We start from the raw sequence: 18,240 nt of genomic DNA on the forward strand, positions 1-18,240 counted from the left end.
TGTGTTTTGCTTGGAATGTTTTTATTTGCTTTTTTCCATTTCCTTTCTCATTCTGGATATCCTCACTGCATGCACAGGTAGTGTCCAAGGGAATATCAGCTGTGGAATGAGAAAATGGAATTTTTCCTCCTTTTGTTTTCTCCTGCTTAATCTGCACTTGTCTGGTTTTGCTAATCCTCACACCAAATTCCTGCCCTTATAGAGAGGTGTGAGTGGATCTTGCCAGGGGGCTAGCAAAAAACTGGTAAGGGCCCAATTAGCCAAACCTTCTCACAGGTGTAGGTGTATTACAGAAACCACAAAGAAAAAGAGAAAAAAAATTGTTAGTGGTTCAAGATCCCCTTTGATTAGGATTTGGTTTTATTGTTACTATCATTGCAGTTTTGCTTCCCTATCCCAGAGGGAGAAAATACCTGGCTTTTCTTGCCTGCCTCACTTAGAGCACCTAATGTTTCCCTAACAAAGCACCCCGGGTGTGCACAGAGGGTTTGGGAGGCTCTAAGCCCCTCTCTGCTGAGCCCTGCCCAAAGCTCAGCCCTACCTAAAGCTCAGCCCTAAACAAATCTCAGCCCTAACCAAAACTCAGCCTTAACCAAATCTCATTCTGAACCAAAGCTCAGCCCTAACCAAACCTCAATCCTAACCAAAGCTCATCCTGAACCAAAGCTCAGCCTTAATCAAATCTCAGCCCTAACCAATCTCAGCCCTACCCAAATCTCAGCCCTAATCAAAGCTCAGCCCTACCTAAAGATCAGTCCTAACCAAATCTTAGCCTTAACCAAATCTCAGCCCTAACCAAAGTCATCCTGAACCAAAGCTCAGCCTTAACCAAAGCTCAGCCCTAACCAAAAGATCCCTAACTAAATCTCAGCCCTAACCAAAACTCAGCCCTACTGAAAGCTCAGCCCTAACCAGATCTCAGCCTTAACCAAAGCTCATCACCAGCCAAAGCTCAGCCCCAACAAAAGCTCAGCCCTAACCAAATCTTAGCCCTACCTAAAGCTCAATCCTACCCAAATCTCAGCCCTAAAAAAAGCTCAGCCCTAACCAAATCTCAGACCTAACCAAAGCTCAGCCCTAACCAAATCTCAGACCTAACCAAAGCTCAGCCCTACCCAAATCTCAGCCCTACCCAAAGCTCAGCCCGAATTTGCCAAAGCTCCTGACTCAGGTGAAATTAGGTCAGCACAAAGGCGCTGCTGAGGAGGAATCACATCCTGAGTCTCATTTCTCCTTGAAGCAGCAACCAAATCAGGGCATTATTTTCCATCTCCCATCCTGGATGGCTGCTGTAATTTGGATTTTCTTCTCCTTAGCTGAGCAAGCGTGAGGGAGGAGGAGGAGGAGGAGGAGGAGGAGGAAAAGGTACTAATCTCTTTAGAAAGCAGCGCTTGACACCCAGTATGTAGGTGATAATGAGCACTTCTAGGGAGCTGACACAATACCGAGCATTTACAGGAGGGAAACTTTGCTGCGAGAGGAGCCAAGGTCCGCTGAAGAGATTAATTCATGATTTCTCTTCTCTCACACCGTAAAAAAAGCCCCAATACGATTAACTCTAAAGCGATTCTACAGTTGTTCAAAGATGCACAACAAGAAGTGACAGTGGTACCTCAGCCCTCTTGGGTGCCTGGAAAAGAAGCTACAATTCACCTTAATTAATTATCCAGAAAGAATGAAAATATCACCTATTAGATTAAAACCAGAAGGAAAGAATGCACATTTTTCCATGCAGAAAGAAAAACAAAAATAAAAACCAAAAAAAAAAAAGTGTCAACTAAGTGTGGCAAGTAGCAAATATATAGGAAGCAAATTTAAAATGAATCACAAGATAAACATTGCCCAGCTCCCCACATATTTCTCTCACACATAATTAAGCTGCAACTGTCCTTGCAGAAGGGAAGAAAGATGCAATAGCTTTATTTACAAATAAACAATTAATCAGCTGTAAACAGAACTCACACACACAGGAGTTAATGGAGACATCATCAACACAGCTACCGACTACACTTAGATCTCCTCTTCAGGTGCCAGGTAGCAATTACAGACTCCTTCACCTCGGGAATTCTTAAATATTCCCCTCTTTATCTGGACTAACATGTGCCACTCCTATTTCAAATACACTAAACACTGGCTCAGGTTGGAGCTTGGGGATATTAGCCTCTGTCAAAGCATATTTGCACAAAGTGTGTCTGAGCCACAGTTCAAAACTAAAAATTAACCAGGCACATGTAACTTTATAGAGCCTACCATAAAATGCCACCAAAGGCGCAGAGATACTGCCTGAACCATGGCCTCTTTGGAAATCCACAAATGTTTGCTGGAGAATTGGACACGTCTCGCCACACCAAATCTCAGTTTACCACTAAAAATCCCCATGCAAGACTTGTTTTGAAGCAAAATTTCCACCTACTCCTGCATATTTTCCTGTCCAACTACTGCTTTTGGCCCAGACACTGGCCTCCATTCCCTACTCCCAGCATTGAAGTTTTTATTGTACAACTGTGTTATTTGGAACAAGGGGAATGAGGCTGAGTGGTAAATTAGCACTTTATCTTTGCGAGATGAATTAGGCCTAGACACAAAGGGGCTGAAGGTAATTATCACATTAGAGGAGGCCCGGCCAGAATCATAAAGTTAACCTCTGCACAGCTCTGCCCTCTGGAGCTGAGAGTTTGCTCTTCTCTGGAGTCTCTGCCCACACAGATTTCTCCCTCAGAGGTGATAAAGAAACCTCATGATCCAAATTAATGTCTCTGTGAGAGCCACGCTGCTCCCTTATCCAAGAACAATCTCACGTTAGGAGAACTGTGAATTTTTGTTTCATTTAGTCTTTCTGCTTGGATACAGATTCTACAGGTTCTTTTCAACACTCTTTAACAATGCAAACCATGCAACATTTCAGTTTGGGAGGTAAGCATCTCTTGGAGGCAGAATGGAGCACAACCAAGCAGATCCAGGAGCTGTGGCACATCCTCCTCCTCCTCCTCCTCAGAGCAGCCTCTCCCTGCTCCCTGTGTGGGACCACTGGAGATTGTTTTCACCTCAGAGACATTCATTTCAGAGAGCTGGGTTTACAGAAATTTCATTTCTGTCTTCCTGAATCTCAGCTTTTGCTTTGTTTCTGCTTTTTCTCCTTCCCAAGCTAGCTCTCTGCAGGAGTAACTGCAGCAAAGCTTAAGGAGAAGGGAATGTGATTCTTTTTCTGCTTTTGTCAACAAATATTCCTTCATGGATCTTAATTTCAACTACTACCCCATTGGGCCATTGTCACTGCCCAAGCAGTGTGCTGGTATTCCATCAGCTCCAGGAATAAGAAATTCCCAACTGGAAGCCAACAGTTGCAACAGCTCAAATGCAAATTTAAGTTCATAAAGACCCACAAGTTTTGATTTTGCTTTCTGCAATAATGACCCCTCTTAAGAAAGAAAAATTAAAACAGGATGAGAGAAATTATGATGAGCTAAAGCTTTTCCTTTTCATGCAAATGTAGCTGAAAGTGCATTAACCACAGAACATTCATTGGGAATTAATCCCAATGTTAAAATTACCTGTGATCTTATGGAATGTCTGCTCTGCCTGGGAAGGATGGAGCACAGCTGCTACACTGAGGAATTTTAACAGAATCAGCTCCATCCTAGTTTTTAAATAACAAAACTCTTTTCTAGGTGCTTTTCCTTCCACTCCAGAGCTTTAGGTGTTGGACAGGCTGTTCCCACTTTGGGCTCCTTGAAGCTTCAGCAGGACTTGGGTCAGCTCCAAGGTGAGTGCAGGAGCCAGAGCAGGGCAGGACTGGGCCCATGGAGGTGAAACCAAAAGGGCCAAACCCCAATTTTCCATCAGCTGAAGCTGTGCTGCAACAACCACGTGTCCCAACCCCACCAAACCTCCCAAAGGTCAATAATCCCCTTCCACAAGAAGGCAGTTGTGCCATGGATGATGATTCCTCACTGACCACAAAGTGGCTCTGATTTCAAGCTGTTAAACTCAACTGAAGTGTCCCAGTGGAGAACATCTATGTTTATATTTGTGCATATTCACCGTGCAAAATCAAACATGAATCCCTTCTGCCCAGAAACTCCATGGTGTGCACAAAATCAGAGTTCTCTGTATCCCTCAGCAGTTACAGCTTCTTTCAGCAGTTACTTCTCACAGCTTTTCACTAATATTACCCACAATAGCAAATAGAATATGCATGGGCATAGTCACAACTGCAAAGTTAATCTTTCATGTGCTCCCAGTTATTAATATGTTCTTCTCAGGATCTCATGGACCATGTATTCATAACAACCATATGGATCAGTTAAAAACAAACAAACCAACCCAAACAAAAACAGGTTGCTGCAAACTCCAGAGTGGTTTTTCATTTGGGATGTGAAAATGTTTACAAATTTCCCTGAATTCCATTCTAAAAATCCCATTTTAAAATCGCCACATTAATCAGTGACAGTGAAGCAATTTCCCAGAAGCCATTTTGATTAAATCAAAGCAGTTAAGCTGTCACAGAGATTTTGGGGAGGAACCAGGAGGACTGGAGGTATTATGGCTGCTTTTCTAAGAGAAGGTACTTGTTCAGTTCTGGATGCTGAGGATTTCAGACTTTCTGTGCTGACAGACTTTGAATCCCAGGAGAGCACTGCATTTGACCTGAGGCTGTGGAGAAGCTTCCAAAATGGAATGACAGAACTGGGATTGTGAATAGTTGATTAGAAGTGTGCAATGTCACAGGTGGAAAACTTAGAGTTTTAGGGTTTAGAATACAATAATATATCTAGAGCAAGACAGAAGTACCTCTCCCAGAGGTACCTGGAGAGCCCAGTCCCACTGCCCTGAAATGAGGCTCATTGCTCTGGGCAGCTCCTCCCGACAGGTGACATCAACAATTTGACATTTGGACACCACAGACTCATTCACTGTGAGATTTGTGACACATTTGGTGTGGATCCTGCATCCAGGCACTGTAAGAATTCCGTGAATGCTGCTTCACTGTGCCACTGAACAGATTGGAGGCAAAGGTAAGAGGAGGGATTTAAGAGCAGAGAGCAGAAAAAAAAGGATGAGTTTTTAAAGCTTCTCCTGTGTTTGAGTGTGAGCTGGACAGAGTTAAACTGCTTTAATGAATTAAAGGATATTGTATTTTGTACACACATATTGTAAAAGAGCAGTCTGCACAAATTCCCAGACACTGAAATTAATCTGTCATCTCGCAAGGTCACTATCACCTGGGAGCAGCTCTGGCAAAATGATGGGTGATGGAAAGGCAGAGTGAGAAACTAAATCAATGACTCAATATTGCTCTCTAGGAAATGATATTTTGGGTTGGTCTGCTGTGAGATAACACTTCAGTAGGGAACAAGGTCAGGAATAATATTGCACTAACCAGGAGCAAATAAACATGGGGATCTGGCATTGCAGATGGAAAAAAAATCACTAAAAATGTTTTTCCTACATCACTCACTAATTATTAATAATAATTAAAGTTTATAAATATTTCCTCATACCACATCACTCTGAGTCCAAATCTTTTCCAATATGCATCTTCCATTCTAAAAATATTTTCTATTTTACCACGCAACCATCAGCTGAATCCTTCCCCTAATCCTTTCCAGGTATAAAATTAAAATCAAAATGAAAAATGCAATTTCTACAAAGCCCCAAGAGCCCTTCTGAAATGTGCTGTGCTGACAGGTGGATTGCCAAACCACATTAGGACATTTTTGACCTTTTGCACTTTCAAATCAGTTGCAGTAAACATATCAGGCATTTTGCAATAGGAGCTCTTCCCAAAGACAGTTTCATAAAGAGTTGCTTCTAGGAATATTTCCTTCTATTTCAAAATATGAGTGAAATTACTCTTTTAGAAAAAAGGAAAAAATCACAAAAATGAAATTTTAGTGATCTATTAGAAGAATCTGTTAAATCCTGGATGGCAGAATTACTCCAGATATACAAATGACATTCTGATGAATAATGTCTATCAAAAATTGACACAACCAGACAACTCCAGCACCAAATAATTTCCAGTCTAATGTATACCACCACCTTCTAAGTTCATTTTCCAAACAATCAGAGGTAGAAAATTAGCAGAATAATCTCAGGGAATGTATTTAAGACATGGAAAGAATCATTAAGGTTTCTTAACAGAGTTGTTTTTTCTGCATTCTAAGTTGCTTTGATTCCCTGTCCTCAATTTGAAGAGGAATTAACAGGTGTGATGTTTAATGAACTTCTATAAATACTGTGGATTGCATTGCCTTGGAGCTCCATGGGACTGGCATTGTAAAATTACTGGCAAGAATTCCTTGGCTTTATTGAAGTTTTATTGGGATAAAACCTTTGTTTTATAGCAATGCAGGACTTAGGTAGGAATAACTCATTTTGTGGTGGTAAAGTTGCTCCTCAATGGCCATTCCCTGCTTTCCACACAGTAAACCTTAATCCCTGACCACCCAAATTCTGAGGAGTCCAAACCTCCTTTTGTCCACGTAGAAATCCCCACCCAGAGCACAGGAGCACACCAAGAATGTGTCAGGAAATCTCACAGTGGGGAGAAGACAAAGATCATCCACTACCTCATTGTTCACCTCTCAATATTTTGTCAGAACACAGATTTCCCACACCAAACATGTCCCAGGTGGAAGGAGAGCTGTGAAAAGAACTGGAACATAAGAAGCACAAAAGGAAATACTTCTGACAGGCTTTCTGCACAGACTTGGAATCCCATCTGCTCACAAAACAAGTGAATATTCATCGCTGACTGGTCAAACTGGGCAAGTGTAACATTGCAGGACTTTTGCCTGGGCTAAATTACAGCTCCAGCCTATAAACAAAGAAAAAAACCACTGCCAGCCTATTAAAAATAAAATACAAAACCAAAACACCCCCAAAAACACCAAGAAACACTGCACAGAGACAAAAAAAACCCTTAAACAATATTATTCACAGCTTTCATTAAAAGTATTATTAAGATTGCATTTTTGGACATTATTTCTTCCTGCATTGAGAAATGTGGATTATTTCTCATTAATCAACAAGGAACCAAGCCCAGTGTAACAAATATTCATTAAATTCACTGCTCATTCAAAGTTGCAATAAACCTTTTTCAATACACTACTGCATTTTGATTGTATATGAGCAAAAGTGAATTTTGTTTCTCTACTTTAGAAATATTCATATAAATACCATCACAGTATTTCATTTGATCAAAATACTGAATTTCACAGATTACAGAAGAGACTGGCAGCACCTTCAATCCAGAAGCCACTGCCATGAAAACAACATGACTGTTACTCGGTGCAAAAGTTTTATATATTTTTTTTTCAATCCAACTTTTTAAAACATCCAACTCCTCTCTTTGGAAAGTGACTTTCTCTGTTTATCTTTTAGAGCTCTAATGACAGACCTGTGTTCTCCCTTCCTCCTCCATCCTTCCCAACCAGAGACAAACAACCCCAAACCCCTTCTGGGAGCAGATCCTCCTGCCTCAATGTGTGAGAACACAAGCAGAGCCTCTCTCCTGCCTTGCTGCAGTTTTAATTTCATTGGAGCTGGTTGGGCTGATTTTCTCTGCAAACATCTGTGACTTAAAGCCAAGTGTGACTTTGGATACTGCCCACAGGATTTCCTCCCTTTCCCACTATTCCTCGTTCCTGGGATCCTGCCTTGTTTTTTCCCTGATGTATTTTTAAAGCATGTTCTTCCCAAAAAGATCCCAATGACAGTCTCCTGCTCAAGTGTTATGGATTTCCATTTAAATTGCTAGGTGGAGGAGGGATATCAACTCCCATTTTCCCATCCATTTCATGTGGAGATGCATCCAAGATTATGTGAGTACCCCCCAAAATAGCTGCTCAAAATGAATCATTCAAACCAGTTTCCAGCTCCTAAGAGACAAGGACTGAGCCTCCATCACAAAAACTTAAAATGTCATATAATGAGAGAGAGTTATGTGAGCCCAACAAGCATTTTGTAAGCAAAGTGAAAAATAAAAATCCAAATTACGTGCTTTTTAGATTTGTAGTATGAAAATTATCTGTTTTACTCAAATTTGACCACAGAAATAACAAAAGCCTCATCATGTACAAAACTGATGGAAAAATAAATAACAGGGGATATAAATGAATAACTCATCACAGGGGTCAAGGCTTCTGCAGCAAAATCAAAGGATTCAAATGAGCCTCCAGATGGGAAACAACTGAAGCTTTTCACAGGTTTAAATCTTGCTGTACCTTGGGGCTGCTGCTGAACTTCAGCAGTGCATGTATGAGCAGGCACACCAATCCCCCTGTGTATTCATACACACACAGCTGCAAAAAAATCCAGTGCTTTAAAACCCTCTTTATATCCTCAATATTCAAAGTGTAATGATGATTTGGAGGGGTTTCTATTTCTGCCATTTTTCTTTCAGATACAGATTACAATAATTTTTTTTTAAGTTCTCCTTTTTTTAATTTTACTCTTTACCCATCCATATCTTAACAAAATTAATTTAAACTCCATGAAGTCAAGATAAAAATTCTCTGATCATTAATAACATCATTTTTGAACTCTTGCTGTCTCCTCCTCCTCTAGCCTTTGCAATCCCAGTTTACTATCCTTTACTCTGAAACACAACAACAGTTGGGCTGGGGCTGTAATTTGATTACCTCAGGTTGGTCTTTTTCCTTTCCTCCTTTCCTTTCCTTTCCTTTCCTTTCCTTTCCTTTCCTTTCCTTTCCTTTCCTTTCCTTTCCTTTCCTTTCCTTTCCTTTCCTTTCCTTTCCTTTCCTTTCCTTTCCTTTCCTTTCCTTTCCTTTCCTTTCCTTTCCTTTCCTTTCCTTTCCTTTCCTTTCCTTTCCTTTCCTTTCCTTTCCTTTCCTTTCCTTTCCTTTCCTTTCCTTTCCTTTCCTTTCCTTTCCTTTCCTTTCCTTTCCTTTCCTTTCCTTTCCTTTCCTTTCTCCATCGGGGAACCCTGCCTTGGGTTGTTGAGCTGGAGACTCACCCTATGTTCTGACAAGACCTCATTGTGTGTCCATTCACCAGATTTCCCAAAAATCATGACCTGGTTTGACCTGTTCACACAAAGCAACCCCACTATCCTACAAAATCCACCAACCAACCTCTCTCAACAGCTCCCTGAATCACCTCTACAATGAACCCACTCCTAGTGGTTCCAAGCTCTGGTTCAGATGCCACTACTGATCCAGAAAGTCTGGAACTGGATATGGAAAATGAGTTTCCTTGTTAAACTCTCATCATAAAGAAAGAACCTGCTGCTAGTTCTCCTCAGAAACTATGCATTGCTAATTTTCAAGAATGCTACTTGATGGGATTTAGGAAAGATTTGAAAAGACTTGTGAGGAAATGAGGATTCAGCAGCTCCCTGAGTCTCACATGCTCCCCCAGGAATCATACTGAGGGCAGAAACCTGCACGCCACAAAGAGCTCAGCTGGGATGGGCACTGATTAAATTCCCATTTTGGCGCTGTTTCTCCAGCACCACTGACAGGGATGTTCACAGGGAAGAGCCACCTGCTCCAGCAGGACTGGGCACCCTGGGGACCTGTGGGATGATGGGGAAAGGAAGGAATACTTAGCAGTAAGGTTTGGAAAAAAAAAAAACCCCAAACCAACCAAACAGCAAACCTGAAACAAAACCCCAAAGGAAACAACCAAGCAAACTGAAAGGCCATCAGCCAGAGCAGCCCAGGTGACAGAAGTACCTAGGAGAAGGATGACACCCACTGGGGTCATCCCCACAGCTTTTCCAGCAGTGCCAGGGATCATTTCATGGCCAGGCTTTTCAGGTTCTCCTGTTTAACACAAATTTCTACAGACTAACACAGACTCATCTCCCTCCAAGCTGGAATTTACATCCAGCGGCTTTGCTAAGGTTAGAAAGTGTAAAGATAAAAATGCCAATCAAGATTATAGGAGATGATTCTCCTCTTTTCCCTCAGCCCTCCCCCTGGGCAGTGCTTTCCCAGCAGAATCAGCTGGATCATTGCATCCCAGCCACAGCAGCAGCTTCAGCTACGGCTTCAGCTCTGCTGCAGCGCTCACACCAGCTGCTCCAGCAGAGCTCAGCACAAAGAAACAAAACCCTTCCTTCCCTCTCCTCCTACACTGTTTAAGCCACGCATCTGCAGTTGCCAAGTTCTCTTTTTGATGCTGGAAATTTACATTTGCCTTCGTATACACACATGCTCCTTTTATCACACTCTGATAAGCTCAGTTTTTATCCTCACCCAGATGATGCTGGTGGAGAGAAGAAACTACCTGCTACAGAGAAGAAGCTGGACAGCTGTTCCTGCAATAAAAACGGTGGGTTTTTTAAACTGAGTCCATAAAAACCCATTTAATGGACAAAAAGAAGATCTATGCTTGCATTTATAAAGCCAGGAGCTCATGTAATTTATGCTCTCTTCTTTTTGGGTCTGGGCAGAAGTATTCACAGCACATCATTCCCAGAAGATGAGTGGCAGACCTCTGCTAAGTGTTATCATTTATAAAGTGATACTTGAAATTATAATAGATTCCAAAACAGAGGTGTAAAATTGCTGCAAATAAGATTAAGAAAATGTTCACCAAATTCAAACTATAAAGCTAGGATCTCTGCTAAATTCCTGCCCAGCTCAGATAAGTCACTGATCCCAGCTTTGCATTTCCAGTGCTTTCACTTTAAGGAAAGGGGGGAAAAAACACAACCACAAATCCCAAATAAACCCTACAAAATCCAGCCTTCCACCACATTCTCTCGCACTGGATTTAGCATCAGTTCAGGTCAGTGCTGGTTCCAGAGCTGGCACTAAATGATCTGGGCCAACAGAAGCTGGAAGCAGCAATTTTCATATTTATCAGATAATCAAGTTTTGCAGGACAAGTGATGATGATGTGTAAAAGTTCCATAGCAGCTAATCAAAGACAAAACTTGAGGAAGCAGCAAAAATCTCATAATGAAGAAATATATTCCACCACAGGTGGCAGGAAATTGTAGCTACTGATAAGAAGTGCTATGGGGCTCTGGCAAAGAAAGACAATCAGCATAAGCATGAAGGCAAAGTAGTGATAGCACCAATAAAAAAAAAAGCCTCAGAGCACTCTCCAGAAATCTATGGTGAGAATCAAGTGACAAGTAATAAATTTGCATTTTCTCTAAGACCTTGCATTCAAACACATTCTTAAATACTTTGTGAGTTTCAGGAGCTGGCTGCAGACCATGTGTTGCTTGAGAACATAAAAAGCAAAGCATCACTTCACTGAGCACTGAAGCACCAACATCTGCAGGGAGAGATTATGTGGAAATCTCAAACGAGATTCGGGAACAAGCTGCTCAATCCGTCCAAATGGTGCAAATGATGGAGAAGGCAAAGAATTCAAGGTTTGCTTCTTTTAAATCCTAATTTTATTCCCATTAATATTCCACTAAATTTTTTTACTCTGTGTTTCCACATTGTAGTTTAATCTATGCCTGTGCCTTGGAATATGACAGGGACAAGTAAAGGGACAAAGAAGGAGGCTGAAGTCAGGGCCAAGCCAGAAGTTGGCCAAGGTGGTCCCATCCTGGAGCAGTCACAAATTCCTCTCCAGCTGCATTTGAAGGATCTGCAGCTCAGGGAAAGGCACGCAGGAAGGTCAGTGGATCACAGAACCCTGCAAAAGATGGGCAGTAGCAAATACCCATTCAGGATAGGTATTAATATCCCTGGCTTAGAGGAATTCTCCAGGGGAAGAATGGATTGCAATGGGAAATAAATGATTGGCTCAGCAGACTGAAAGCAAGCAGGGAATTCACCCACTGTGCTGCCGTGAGAGAACACGACTCCTGAATTCAGGGGAATTCCAACAGCCACGACCAGGAGCAGGCAAAACACAGAGCTTAAAGCTGCTGAGCAGCATCTGTCAGCTCAGTGCACGTTCTGATAAGGACCAGGTGAAAAAAGGAACTTGTGTTTTGTCTAAAAGGACCTCAGGATGATTTAATGGCAGGGTAAATTGGAAAAGAGAGGAAAGAACACCAAAGTCAAGGACAGATTTCCCAGCACCCAGGAAAGCAATAAAATCAGCTAGGAGGGAAAAAAATATCCCCTATCCAGACTCTGCTGGATATATGCAGTTCAATTTCTCCCTTAAAAAGGGAAATTTAACACGGAAATGCCAGAGAAAGTGGAGGAATCAGCAAAGCAGGCTCAGGTGGGGTCATGTAAGGAAAAAAATCACTTTTCCATGGGATCAAAAGACTTAAAACTATGCAAAAAGGAAATTCTTCTCTCTGCCTTTCAGGGGTGAACTTGTACAGTGTAGAATGCTCCGAATGTCAAGGAAGGCTTGGCATATATCCTTTGAAATAGAGTGTGAATAAAGACAAATGTTAACATGCTCCTTTGTGAGATTTGGTTTCTACATATTAGCATTTGAATTGTACTCAGCCCTCTGTGTGTGTCACATTAAGAAAAATTCCCATTTCTATGCTCTGCATTAGGAGAAACCTGCTCCAGGAAGAGCCAGAAGCCAGTAAAAATCCAGGAACACACCTATAAACCCTGAACCATCAAAGAGTCTGCCAAGAAAAACCCTAAAGCACAAACAGCACACACGAATTTCCCTTCGTGGGCAGCAGCTCTTTATTGATCACAGGCAATTTATTGGTATCACCAAGGATTGCTCCAAAGTCAGGAGGAATTTCTTGTTTGCAGCTGCTCCCTGGAGCACTCTGTCTTCCCTCAGAGAGGGAAATGGGTCCAACAGCACCTGCAAGGAGCTCCCATTGTGCTTACAGAGGTGGCCAGTGCAGAAGTCCTGAAAAATGCCTTTTTTCAAAAAATTACTGAGCAACACCCCAGAGAAACACTCAGAATGTACAATTAACCACTTCCTGGCAATCCTCAAAGCAGCTCTTTTGGTGACAGTGAAACAAATCCACTAAAAAAGCAGGAAAAATAAATATCCCCAACATGCAAAACTAGAATTTTTCTTAAACTATAATAAAATTAATATTATAAAAGTACTTTCATTACTGTGAGATCTTATCTTTTGAATTACATTTAATATTTCTAAAGATTTTTAAATCAGAAAAGTGCATCAAAAGTAGGAAGAAAGAAAAAAAAATAATGACACAGTAATTAGTAAGAGAGTATGAAAATGTGATTTAAAAAATAAAATCTTTCAATCATGTTCTAATGTGCAAGAAAATTCCATGGAAACTTTACTTGCTGGACATGGCAGGAATTATCCTGCCTGGCTCCCAGAGCCACACAGAATTCCAGCCAGGGTCAGGCTATCATTTATAAACTGATATAGATCAAATACATTTCCTCCTGTCCCTTGAGCAGGCACTGAAGTCTCACTTGACTTTCCCCCCACAAAACTGCTCAATTCCTTGGAATCCTGGGGAGCACAACCACTCTGTTCTCTCTGCCAGAGAGGAAAAGGAAAAGCAGCCCCTGGCACTGAGGCTCTTTGACTTTTTTAATAGTCAGGTCACACGAAGACAGGTGAGAATTGCTTAAATCCCAGGGAAGCACTCATTAATTAGAAAATTAACTGACATTACATAACTTCATGTTAATCCATCCACGAGATGATTTGAACCAAACACACAATACAGAATTCAGCAGGAATATGTTCAATTTTTTTCAGGTTTCAGAATTCCAATTCTATTCCGTTAAGATTCCATTAAATTTTTGTGTTCTTGTGTTTCCACATTGTATTTTAATCCATTGCTCAGGAGTTTTGATGGGATGTTTAGGCAATAAAACACAGAGAGAGGCTCGCACAGCCATGCACAGCCTCAGAGTACCACAGTTCCCATCACCTTTAAAACAGGGATAAAATCCATATTTTTCCAATGCATTTCAAGATCTACTGATGAGAACCCCATGCAAGAACTCCTGTCAGCTGTTACCCTCTCACTGAGTATGGTCATGTTGGAATATTACCCTTCCTGACCTCTGAAAATAACATAAAATTGAAATGAAGCAGTAACTGTATGACTATAAAATGTCACTAACATCAGAGAGTAGGGAAAGACTAATTAAAGGAAATTTGCTCTTAAAAGACAAAGAGTTCAGATTCATTCACAGATACTTATATATCTAATTTAGTGTGCAAAGAGAAAATGAATGTGCAGGTAGCATGAGAGAAGAGCTAGATTCATTCACAGATATTTATATATTTAATTTATTAAATATAGAGAAGATGAAAACACAGGATTTTGTGGGCAGAGATCTGCTCTGCTTCTGCACAATGCTTCTGAAGGAGCAGCATCACATTCACAAGTGCCAGAAGAAGGAACAGGCTCTTCTTCCCTTCAAATGCAGGGACAGAAGTAGCACAGAAATGGATGGATGGATGGATGGATGGATGGATGGATGGATGGATGGATGGATGGATGGAGGGATGGATGGATGGGGCTCTCTCTGACATCCCACCTGCAAACCAGACTTTGCTGATGTGTCTCATTGTTTGGGATGAGCTGCTGGATAATTTGTGCTGGGAATTGCAGTGAAGGGAGCCCCATGCTTTGCTGTTTGCCTCCAGTGGAGGTGGCAGACATGACAAAAGCTGTTTGCCAAAGATTATCTCACTACTGGAAAAGTTTCAGTGGCTTCCCAGTGCCTTGCATTTACAGGCCAGGAGAGGAAAGCAGGTGCAGTTACACAAGATAAAACCATTCCTTCAGCTTTCCATCCTCAGTTCCAGTTGGCATTTCAGTGCTAAGCAGCACAGAAATAACAGCACAGCCCAAAGTATCTCCTTAATAATTCCAATAAATCACAGGGATGACAAAACAAAAGCAGGAAGGATTTCACATGGGAACATCTTTAGGAGAGGACAACACCTGCAGCTGCCTTTGAGAAGAGCAAATCCTTGTGAGCTCCTGGGCATAGCAGACACATTCCCAGAGCATTCCCAGAGCACTGTGACCTCCTGGCTCTTGTCTAAAGCTCCTGCCAAGCTCTGGCCACAGCAGATGCTTCGTGTTCAACAGTGCCAGCAGCAACACCTTCCATGTGTGCAGGCCCAGCTCTGGTTGGGAGGGACTTTAAACTAAGGGATCCAGGGATTCAGCCCACTTTATCCTGGAATGGGATGGGAGAGGCTGAAGGCTCTAGGAATGTTTGCTTTGGGTGGGTTACAGTTTTTTTATCTCTACAAGCTCACTGAATTGTGTGGTTGTGCCTGGCAGTTTGCCTTCCACAACAGGAATTGAAACTATTATACTGAGAAATAGAGAAAATTACAGTATTTCAATCTCTGCTTATTTCTCTGCAAAACAAAAAAGGACAAAAACCTTGGGAGGCTTTTCTTTTTTTAATAGCTGAATGACTAAGAAAGTTCCCTCTCTAGTAAGTCTGTCTTTGCTTTTCAGTCTCTTAAAGACATTTAAATGTCTGACAAATAGATTATAGACTACTTGTTTTAAGAGTTTGGGGGGAAAATGAAGCTCGAATCTGTATTACTTTGAAAGGCAAGCACAATATTTGGTCTGCACAGCTTGTGGCACCTATTAAAACCTTCATTAAAGCACCAGTGACAAACTGCTGCTGTCAGGGAGAAGTGATGCTGAGCACTCTGCAATATTTGATGGTACACTTGCCCACACAGCCATTATGACCATGTTTTCATTCTGCTCTATACTGAAAAAATACAGGCACCCACTAGAACATTTTGATAGAAGTTGGGTTAGTTTTAGCTAAAAGAGCCCATCAAACATTTACATGGAGGTGAGAACCATAGGTACACACATCACCTGAGAGGAAGTCCATCTGGAAATCAGCAGTGGAAAAAGAGAGCAAACCTTTGAGTAATTTCTCTCCACATTTACATTACATAATATTTTGAATGCGTTAAATCTGTGAAGTGCCTCTTTGTATAGTATTATTTTTATTAACTTCCTAACACACAAGTGGTTTTAGGTTTTTCAATATACAGTATAGAAAAATTAATCTGAAACAAGTTTGTACTGTATTCTGCATAGCAGCTACCCAAAACTGAGAGCTCTAACCTATGGAGAGCCTCCTTCATTACCCACAGAAAACCAGCAAAGCCTTTTTATCTGCGTTATTAATTTCTTTGTCCTTCTCCCATTGAGCTTTAAGTCTGCTCCACACAGATCTTAGGAGAGGGAGAGTTCTGTGCTCTTGTTAAATTCTGTTTCCCATGTTTACTTGTTGAAAAAAGAGTGTGATTCTCACTCTTCCCTAATAACTTGCTAATTATCTCAATATTCTTGGAATATATTTCTTGTCAGCATAAAGCAAATTTGCTCAGACATCTCCGTGCAATCATAAAAATGAATACTAAGCTATACTTCACACTACAAAATTCTATTTCACAGTTAATACTTACTAAATTTTCTTTATTGGTGCTACTATTTCATAAGCCCAAAACTTACTTGATAGTGAGTGCTATTTTCCCTTTTTTCTCTAACAGTTTGACTATTATATCCCATTTTCCATCCCTGGTTAATGAACCTTCAGCAACAAGAGTGGTAACAAATGAAAATACATATTGTACCTGCATTGTATCACCACTTGCAAGTTACTAGGATCACTTGCTATTAAATAAAATTCAGAATAAATACCGGCTTGTACAAAACAGCAGAATTTTTATACAACCAGCAGCAGTTGGGCAATGCTATTTTCACAAGATTATGAAGTTCAGCCAACCCAGCCTGCCTGGCTTTCAGTGCAGTTATAGCTAAAGAAAAGCTTGAGATATTGTGGTGCTGCCCCATACCTAATAGCACTGGCTGGATTCCTGCCCATCTAAGTGGGACATCCTGTAAATGTATGGCTTCCAAAATTTAATAATGAAACCCCCCACCACCTGGTTACAGAAATTAAAGTCTCATCATTGTTAAGGCAGAGCATTTTCACACAAGTGAAAAGGGATAAATTAGATTCACACTGCACCAAACACGATGACAAATGTATCAGCACTCCACCTGGATATAATAATTTTTTTTAAGTTTAGCTTATAAAACATAGCTCATTATATAGGCAAAAAAAAAAAAAAAAAAAGCCATGCACTGCTGGAACTTTCATTTCTGCATCTTCAAACTTGCATTCCAGACTTTAACTGATATTTTACCTGAGAAATTCTAGTCTGAGTAAATTTGAGGCTTTGCCTTATGAAGAACAAATTTCTAATTGTGGAAAAAATCCCTGTCTACATCAAGTACAGAGGAAGCAGTATTTAGTCCAAAATGCCAGGGTCTGGGGGCTGTGGGAGAATGCAGAACTGTGCCAGAGGTACCTGTCTGCACACGAGCCAACTCCTCCTGCACCACTTCCATGCTGGGATTCAGCATCTCCTCATACAACCCACCAGCACTGCACTCAAAGCAGGTTTGTCACACTCCCTGATCCCACACGTCACACAGCACAACATAAAGAGACAGCAGATTGATCTTCCTAGCCGAGGGAATCTCTCCTTAAACAATGTAAAACCATTACTATGTGGAAAAATCTCTGGTAAAGTGAATAAAGCACGTCTGGGTCCTTGGCTGGCATCACCAAGACAAAATTCAAGATTGTTGTTACCAATAAAAGTGAATTCCTCAAGAATTCAAGAATTTTCTGGAATTTCTATGAAGTTACAACAGTAGATTTTTAATTTGAGGGAGTAAAAGAAAAAGAAGCAACTTACAGTTGTCTTGTAAAAACAAGCAAGTGCCTCATGAACAGGGTTCTGAGTCACATAGCCAGCTGAGTCGTCTCGTGTTGGCTAATCAATCCTGATTTCAAAACTGGAAGAAAGAAAGAAGATAATTAGACTTGACAAACCCCAGAGAATTAAGCAAATTAATAGAACAAACAAGGATTGATCTAAAGGATGCCCCACAGGAGAAACGGATCCAAGAGCAAACATCCAGTGTCATAAATAGTTAGGGACATTTTGCAGTAAAATCAAGTGATTAAAAAGTTCCAACTCGGTGGCCAAAGATGTGAATTAAAGGCTTGAAAATACAGTCCCAATGATATCTCTTCTTACCCATTTATCAGAGCCGTAGCCCTCTGGCCTCTCATATTTGTAACTAAACGTGATTTTTAATGTTTTTGGAGACTGAAATCTCCATGTGTGTTGTGTCTGTTTAAAAGGAAAGGCCAGCAGAGAGGGCAGGAGCAGAGGGGAGACATTCCCCTGGTTTTCCTTGCATGACATAACAGCTTGGAATGGAATAATTGAGAGGTCTTAAAGTCAGCACAGAGATGTCATGGTGCATAAGTGACATTCTGGTTGGTTTCATAAGAGATG

At 41.0% G+C, this 18,240-nt stretch overlaps 1 protein-coding gene across 10 annotated transcripts in view; it reads right to left on the bottom strand.

Moving 5' to 3' along the window:
* ATP2B2 (ATPase plasma membrane Ca2+ transporting 2) overlaps window positions 1-18,240 on the bottom strand; it is a 396,907-nt gene that overhangs the window by 241,539 nt on the left and 137,128 nt on the right. For all 10 annotated transcript variants that reach the window (XM_021530473.3, XM_031505904.2, XM_077786067.1 and 7 more), the window contains one exon: window positions 17,632-17,731. The gene's annotated coding sequence lies outside the window, so the exon portion shown is untranslated. The remainder of the gene's footprint in view (window positions 1-17,631; window positions 17,732-18,240) is intronic.

Source organism: Lonchura striata, chromosome 12 (assembly GCF_046129695.1).
Source record: "Lonchura striata isolate bLonStr1 chromosome 12, bLonStr1.mat, whole genome shotgun sequence".
NCBI classification, from domain to species: domain Eukaryota; kingdom Metazoa; phylum Chordata; class Aves; order Passeriformes; family Estrildidae; genus Lonchura; species Lonchura striata.